At 34.2% G+C, this 8,532-nt stretch overlaps 1 non-coding gene across 1 annotated transcript; it reads right to left on the bottom strand.

The window, feature by feature from the left end:
• Positions 1-6,681: 6,681 nt before the first annotated feature.
• TRNAR-UCG lies at positions 6,682-6,755 on the bottom strand. Its single transcript has one exon. It is a non-coding gene; the product is annotated as a tRNA-Arg (tRNA).
• Between the last annotated feature and the right edge of the window lie 1,777 nt (positions 6,756-8,532).

Below are 8,532 nucleotides of genomic sequence, written 5' to 3'. Positions count from 1 at the left end.
TATAGCTTAGCTATGTTTTGAAAAATGAGCAGTGAAGTAATACACTTAGGGGGCGTTTGTTTGCCCTCACTAAGTTGGACTGGATTGGACTGGACTAGCTATTAGTCCAATACTGTGTTTGTTCCATGCTGGGACTAACATTAATGAGACTAAAGGGGACTAGCATGGACAAAACCCTTCACTAAGAGGTCTTAGCGAGACCCCCCAATAACCATGGGACTAGCTAAGGCTATCCTCTCTTTCTCGTCCTCGTCATGCTCAACGACCACTCCCGACAGACTTCTCATCATCTCCGGTCACCTAGATCAATCATTAACTTTCCGACTCTCTTTCAGATCCATTTCACAATCAACTTTCATATAAAATATACCAAATTGAAGCTGGGAGTGACAAGATTACGATTTTACCTGAATCGAGGCTAAAATGTGGTCGAATGTGGCCGAAAAATGGCCTGGAAGTCTTGGCCTGTTTGGGCTTCTTCAAATCCATGACAGATTCGAGCATTCAAAGCTAGGATCTCGGTCTAGGGATGGTGATGAATTTTTTGGCAGTGCTAACTTCATCCAATTTAATGAGGGTTGGCCGGAAAACACATCGGGAAACCTGCAACTCGTCGGGAAAATTGAAGCCGTGAGGTTCTGTTCGAACAACGCATAGCTAGAGAGGGAGGGAGGACAGAGAAATAGAGACTTGAATCAATAAGGAGTTTGACAAGGAATGAGAAAGAGACATGAATTGAGAGGTCTAAGAGGAAAAAAAGAGGGAGAGGGTGGGACGATGAGAGAACAGGAAAAGAGTGGGAAGGAAATGGTAGGAAAAGATGGAGAAAAAGATAAGATCATAATAAAATATTAATAATTTATATATTAAATAATATAATATTAGAATTTGTTATTATCCAGCTTCTTAGTCCAATACTGCACCAAACGCTTTACTAAGTTAGTCCAGTTTAGTCTAGTCTAAGCCAGTCCAGCTTAGTCCTTGAAGCTAATCCAGTCCGAGATAGTCCGGCGCAACAAACGTCCCCTTAATATCTGTGGCATTATTTATATTATTTATTAGAGATAATACAAATAGGTAGTAAGAATAGTATTTTTTTATAACAAATACTATTTTGTGCAAGTATGAGCACGACTATAACATCACGTGAGTGTAAATTGTAAGAGGAAACTGTGATTTTTCACCTGAACTTTCACTTAATTTAAAATTTTCCCTTAAACTTTTCAATTGAAAAATTAAGGACTTAAACTAATTTGTTTGGCCAATTTCCCCTGCTAGTGCACAACATGTGAAGGTACTTCGGTCACTTTGTTCTTTAAAATAATTAAAAACCCTAAATTTCTAGAATGTCAACCTATGCAAATTTGTGTGATTCTATCATTTTATAGTTTTTGTGTCTGAATGTCTAGCGAAATGACACTTTTTTCCTCAAATGAGAGACATGTAGTGTGCATGTGATAAGAGTGAACGTTAATTTGAATGGAATATGGAAAACTAACGGTAAGGGGAAATTGGCCAGAAAAAATTAGTTTAAGTCCTTTCCAATTATAAGGATTAGAGGGAAAATAGAAAGTTAGGTGAAAGTTCAGAGAAGAGATCAGCAATTACTCTAAATTGTAATACTGTGCGAGTTAGTATTACCATGTTACCACAAATTAGTGAATTAATAATTATATTTTGATTTGACCAAAAAAAATTATTATATTTTGAAAATATTATTGTGTGGGTACAAGAGTGATGCAAATTATATAACGTAAGTAACTATATGGTTTTATTAATTTATTCAAATTATAATACGATGACACACAAATTATTAAACATGTTGTAATAATGTTGTTACGATCCATTTCAATAATTATTCTATTTTATTCTTATAGGCCTAAAATGACCGAAAATCCTCTAGAAGAGAAAGTGTTGACTATTGTATCGTAACATGTATGGTGAATTATTTTAACATATTTGTGTGGTATTCGTCATCATGAACGTGTGAACACAAGCTAAATGCATTTTTAGAATTCGAATGAGGAAATTATGAATTTTCAAGTTAGTTAAAGTTTGAGCAATTCGCCAATAAAATTACATAGACCCTTTGGGGCCACTTTTGGAATAGTTGGATAGAGTTCGATTACACAAACGCGTATGTGAAACCGTTTGCAAAACAGAGTTATAACAAAGGAGAAACAAGTGAGCAAAAGAAGAACAAATTGGTCTTTTGGACCTTCTATATATAGCAATCCCGGTAAGTTGAAGCAGCCTTTCCAAATTTGGAAAACCAACCCGAATAGCCGACCCAAATTCCCCCATTGACCCGCGAACTGACCCCAGTTCGTTCGACCATTTTCAAGCACGTTTTTTGATCAATTTCTAACGAAAATTGTCACCACCACACTATTAGAATTCTTTCGTTCCAACGAACAAAACCCACTTAAGAACCACCTCGTTGAACCACCGTACGTGGCGGTGCTGGCCACGAAGTTCAACGGGTACCAGGGGCTTTACCTTTTTTCTGCTAATCCAAAAAGCAATGACCTATGCGACCACCTGGGCTTTGTAGCCCATCACTCCAAAAGTAAAACTCAACCAGTTTCACTTTCGTTGGACCTTTGAAGGTGGTGTGATGAGCTTCAGAAGTTTTGGACACCCGCCGCCTTTATCGGCGAAATTGACTGTCTTCCATCTATTATTGGACTTCCTCATATATATGAAAGTTGTTCCTTATTTAAGATCTACCTTCCTGCAAAATTTGGTAGAAAGTGGAGTTAGTCGGAAAACTGAGTTTCCATTCGCTAGAAACTGCCACGTGCAGCAGCACGTGATCAATGACCTAACCGTGTAAGTTTGACACTCTGAATTCATTTTAGATATTCTTTTCATGTAATTCCATTGTTTAAGCCTAGTTTCGTAAACGGCCTCCATTTGACCTTTATGGTAGGAAAAGATCCGGCCGTTGGATCAATAAAAAAATGTAGTATGCTATTGTGTAAGTAATATAAAACTAGTGGATCAGCAATTTGATGTGCAAATCTTTTAGATTGGAATAGTTATGGGTGTTCACTTTAACGGGAATCACCCTAACCAAAGTTTGAGGCTTAGCTAACATGTTCTAAATTTTGAATATTAAATGGGGTGTGATATCCACACATCCCGTTTTACTTCTTACACACCTTTTTAATTTTCGGCCGTTGGATCAGATGAATTGAAGAATATCAACAGATAGAAATTATCAAGGACACACCCCTATTAAATTTAGCATTACTAGAGACCCGATAAAACCTAGCGGGCCTAACTCAGTCAATGTGCCACCTTGGGTGAGGTGTAGCTTGATTTGCATACAAAAGGCACTGTACCTTGATTTTGTAGATTAAATGATTATATAATATGAAAGCCCTATTGAACTTGGCGCTATATACTAGTATGTGTTAGATATAAATGTAGTGATAATGTGTGATTTTTAGTATGTTAGACGAGTCAGGGACTCTATTAGAATTTCAATAAAACTAGTATATAAGAGCATTCCACGTACTATGCTTGGTATAACAAGATACTTGGTTGATATGTAGAATCGACATGTAATGCTTATAAGTGTGATGTTTTGGTGTATGATGCATGATGTGTAATAATTAGCATGCACCATATAGCAGTGTGGTAGATGAATGGCTCTGCCCAATCAATAAACATTGGGGGACTATACGCATTCTAGGGTTTGGGTTTCGTTGAGTTGGTCCTGAACCTTACATTATTAGGATTTTCTTAAATTGGTCTGGATTCCTGGTTGTTAGATTGATTCGTCTCGCAATTTTGGAACTCGATACTTTCATGCTAGATAATTTCAGAAGAATTTTAAAAGCCATTGCAAATACAAGATTTGAGTTTAATACGTAGGCAGTCTAACTCGAAAGTTAGATGCAACCATAAGATTAAATATAATTTTAGTTACATTTATAGGAAAACGGACTTTAGGAGTTAATAACATATCGTATTATGTACGATTATATTTTAGGCTTACACGTGTGTGATTTGTGTTCAGTTTTTCCATACTGCGGCATGACATCTAGTTTGCATGTATATGATAAATATATTCAGCTTGTTCATACTACGGACATGACATTCAATGTATGATTTATATTCATACACGTGTAAGCTAGATGTCATGTTCATAGAATGGACAAGTTGAATATAAATCATACACGTGTAAGCTCGATGTCATGACATGATTATACACGTGTAAGCTGAATATAAATCATACACGTGTAAAGAAATAAAGAAGTCATTGCAATTGCCGAAAATACTAAGCCCACTAAAGGCACAAAAATGGAGGGGAGACTATTGAGAGTTATCATAGAATGGGTACCTCAATTTAATATTTGTACCTTTTATTTATTGTTTTATATTTTAACCTTATCCTTGTACTGTTATAAAGGTATCTTATAATTCATATATAATTGTTATATTATACTAAGTATACCTAAGTGAGTATATATATACTTAACAGGAATAGGGAGTCTATAAGTACATGTTTTAAGAAATAAGGGTGTGATATCTATACACCTTATTTTATTTCTCACACACTTTTTTAATTTTCGGCCGTCGAATCAGATGAATTGAAGAAGATCAATGGACAAAAATTATCAAGGGCTGTGTGAGAAGTAAAATGGGGTGTGTAGATAGCACAACCTAAGAAATATAATAATTCAACTCTTCTTTGTTTAGTAATAATTTAACTGTTCAATAAAATACTTCTTGTAAAAATATCAATAACCCGTTGGTTTCACATACGAAAAAAAATTCTATATTAATTAATGAATTATGACACAAATTACATATCTATTAATATGTATATGGGAAAGAATAAAAGTAACAAAGAATAAATAAAGTAAAGAATAAAAGTAACAAAGAATAAATAAAGTATATTTAGCTTGTCCATGCTACGAACATGACATCCAGCTTACAGATGTATGATACAAGTCAAATCCTAGATGTAGAAATATAAGAAGGCAGATCCCTTCTCCATCGAAAGAAATTGTGTGATATTATTGTGGATACACCACATAAAATAAAGAATTAACACGTGTAAGCTGAAGATAAATCATACACGTGTAATATATATTTTCAGCTTGTCCATACTACGAACATGATATCTAGCTTACACGTGTATGAATTTATATTTAGCTTGTCCATTCTACGAACATGACATCCAGCTTACAAGTGTATGATATACTATTAGCTCGTAAATACGTCGAGATTACTTAGTAATGACGTGGTTATACATATATACTTTCAACTTATCATTATGTTGAGATTACTTCATAATAATATGATTATATCATTATACAGATATACTCTCAGCTTGTCATTACGTTGAGATTACTTTGTAATGACATGATTATACATATATACTCTCAGCTTGTGGTTACGTCAAGATTATTACGCAATGACATGATTATACAGCCATGCTTTTAGCTTGTCATTACTCCACAATGATATGATTATACAGTTACTCAATTCGTCATTGCTTCAAGATTACATATTAATGACATGATTATACAGCGAAGCTGTTAGCTTGTCATTACTTCAAAACTACTTAGTAATAACATGATTATATTACTACCCAGCTTACAATAGCTACGGGTGGTGTATGATATTGTATGCTATGTCACCAGAATCAGTAGCAACAATAGTGAGCATTTTCAACGTTGAGGCATCCGCCCAAAGCTTTGACACATTATTACCAAGCAGGTTATCTACTCAGCTTTATTAGTAAACCTTGTATTTCCGAAAATATGCTTTGAACATTATTACGCATGTAATAGAGGATTGGAGACCTATTAGGTGTTTTAATTTGGGCTTATCCCTATTTTTGAGGAAGTAGTGTTGAATTTTCGATAGATTCTAATTGTTGGTAACTTTAGTTAAATTTTCATGCACATCGTGATGGCTTTGTCAACTAGTTTGGTGCCCACTAGACAATAAGGTCAAGGTGTGTCAAATATGGTATTATGTTAATTAGTGCATTAAGGGTGTACAACTCTACATTTTTAAAACATTATGTACGAGTATATGAACTTCGGAGGCGCAAGAATTTCGTCACAATGAAAACACACCTCATAATTACTAGCTTAATATAGCTTATAATCCTTAGCCTTCTCCTTTGAATTTGATTAAGTTTTATAAAGTGATTTCATCAAATCTTAGTGACTCAGAGTCAGGATTGATTGGTAAAAGAAAGATTAGTAAAAGATAAACATACATATTTGGGTCATTCAAAATCATGATCCACAGTTACGACTTTATCTCGGATATTGAGAATAAGTATTGTAACAACACGTAACATGTTGTCGAAGAAATTTAAGTGACTAGCTTATATTTCTTAGCAATGTGACAAACCAAAGACACACATTTATGATAACTAAAAGGAAATTTGAGATATTAATTGCATGTTAAGTCGTAGATATGATTTGAGAAGAGTGTGAGAGAGATGTATTTCAATTGTTCGTCCTAGAATATGATGTAAAAATTAGCCAGAGTTGCTCCAAACTGCTCCCAAATCATAAACCGGGCCAGCTTCGGGCCTACCTAGTAATGGACAAGATATATATCCTCATGGACGGCCCAATATAAAATGGACTGTAAATTAGATCCCGAAAGGATGAATAAAATGTTAAAATAAAAATGCAAACATTGCGACCACAGTGGGAGTCGAACCCACGACCTTTTGATCCGAAGTCAAACGCGCTAATCCACTGCGCTATGCGGTCAACTTGTTAATTTATTGCCCTTTTGTTTTAATAGACACAGAAATCTCTTGAATGAGTTTTGCTTCTTTGCATATGTATTGGTTTTCGTTTCTTGTATTAACATGTATATTGGGTACAAGAAATTATAAGTTTATCAGTAGTTCTTCTAAATGATTGAGCTCGGTGTAGTATTTGTTTTAATTCTTGTGAATGACAAATTCGGTATCAATATATTTCTTCACCCCTACGATAAATAATATCATTGTATTAAAATTATAATGGATCAGGTTCATTTTAAAATTTGATACATCAAATTTCTTGGCTTTATTAAATGTCAAAATCATGATTGTTTGAAACTCTAGGGTTTACCCATTTGCCAAGCAATTCAATTGTCAACTATGTGATGATGAGGAGCCATAAACATTATTTTCATATGACACGACTTTTCTGCTTTGAGAAGGAATCTCATAATTATAAGCTCCCAAAGGCCAACACCCTTAATTACAATATGAATGCATGGTTTTTGTCCAGCTTTAGATGTACAAAATTTCAAACTAAAAATGTCTGTGCTCTGTTGATATAATTACATCTGATTCTCATGTATACATATACATATATTTGTGTATATATCTTTATATAAAGTATTGGTTTAGAAAGTAGCTAGATTTTTTTAAAAAAAAAAAAAGATTATAAAGTATTGGTTTATAAAGTATTTGTGTGTATCTCTCTCTCTCTCTCTCTCTCTCTCTCTCTCTCTCTCTATATATATAAGTACGACATTTCATTCTTTAAATAAAAGGCGTTACAGATGCATATTTATCTCTAAAATTATCCATGCAAACTAAATTTAAAAAATTACAATAAAGCATGACCAATTGCAAAGAAATGTGTGGAGATCATGTGAGAACAAAAACTCGGTACTCATCAAGAATCTCAAAATTACAAGAATTAATAAAATCGCTATATTTTGTGTTATATAGAGATCACTTGAGAGCAAAAACTCTCAACTCATATTAGTATAAGGAGTACAATAATCATGGTCTAACCGAATCACCATGACCCCAGAAACCAAGTGAAGTAATTAAGTACGTACAACAAATCAAATAGCTTCATTCTTTCATACATAGATTTGAAACTAAAAGGACAAGATAGTGCCGCCCTTCACATTCTCCAGGTATCCTGAAGAGGGCCACACCGTGTACCATCTAAACCTATAGTGTCACGTCGGCTAAACCCGAACCCGTAGCAATTCGACAACTTCCACGCCTTGCAACCAAAATTGATGTGTACATGTGTGAAGACAAAATTAATGGAGCCAAAATTTTGTGCTACCAATGACTTGTAGTTATTACTCTCTTTTCTTATAGTGGGCACTGAAAGTCATTTTAGGTTGAATTTCCGTTGCAAGTGCACATCAAATATTTCAATCTCGCATCGCCATCAATTTGAAAAACTCATCACAAATTTGAGTACCATACACTTTTGATTTACGTGTACGGAGTCCAAAACGGTGTACCGTACACACCGTCGAAGAAGGGCTGAAGGGGAAAATTCTTTAGTTTTTAAAACAATTAATCAATTAGATATTAAAGAAAGTGAAACTGATTGAGTTGTTGAGCTAAATAAAGTTGATAGAGACTAGCCACCTAATAAAAATTGTTGTATTTTGTTTTAGGGTGAGCTCTTTAAAAATAGATCTTTACAAGTAATGTTTTTTTAAAACAAAAATTCACTTAATATTAGAAATGCGAGTTAACTCAAATATTAAATAAGCTGCCATGTGGATAAATAAGTGGCC

This window comes from the organism of the source record quoted next, unplaced genomic scaffold (genome assembly GCF_019419815.1).
Source record: "Pyrus x bretschneideri cultivar Hongxiangsu unplaced genomic scaffold, Pyrus_bretschneideri_v1 Contig11, whole genome shotgun sequence".
Taxonomy (NCBI): Eukaryota; Viridiplantae; Streptophyta; class Magnoliopsida; order Rosales; family Rosaceae; genus Pyrus; species Pyrus x bretschneideri.
This window is presented reverse-complemented; position numbering and strand designations above follow the sequence as displayed.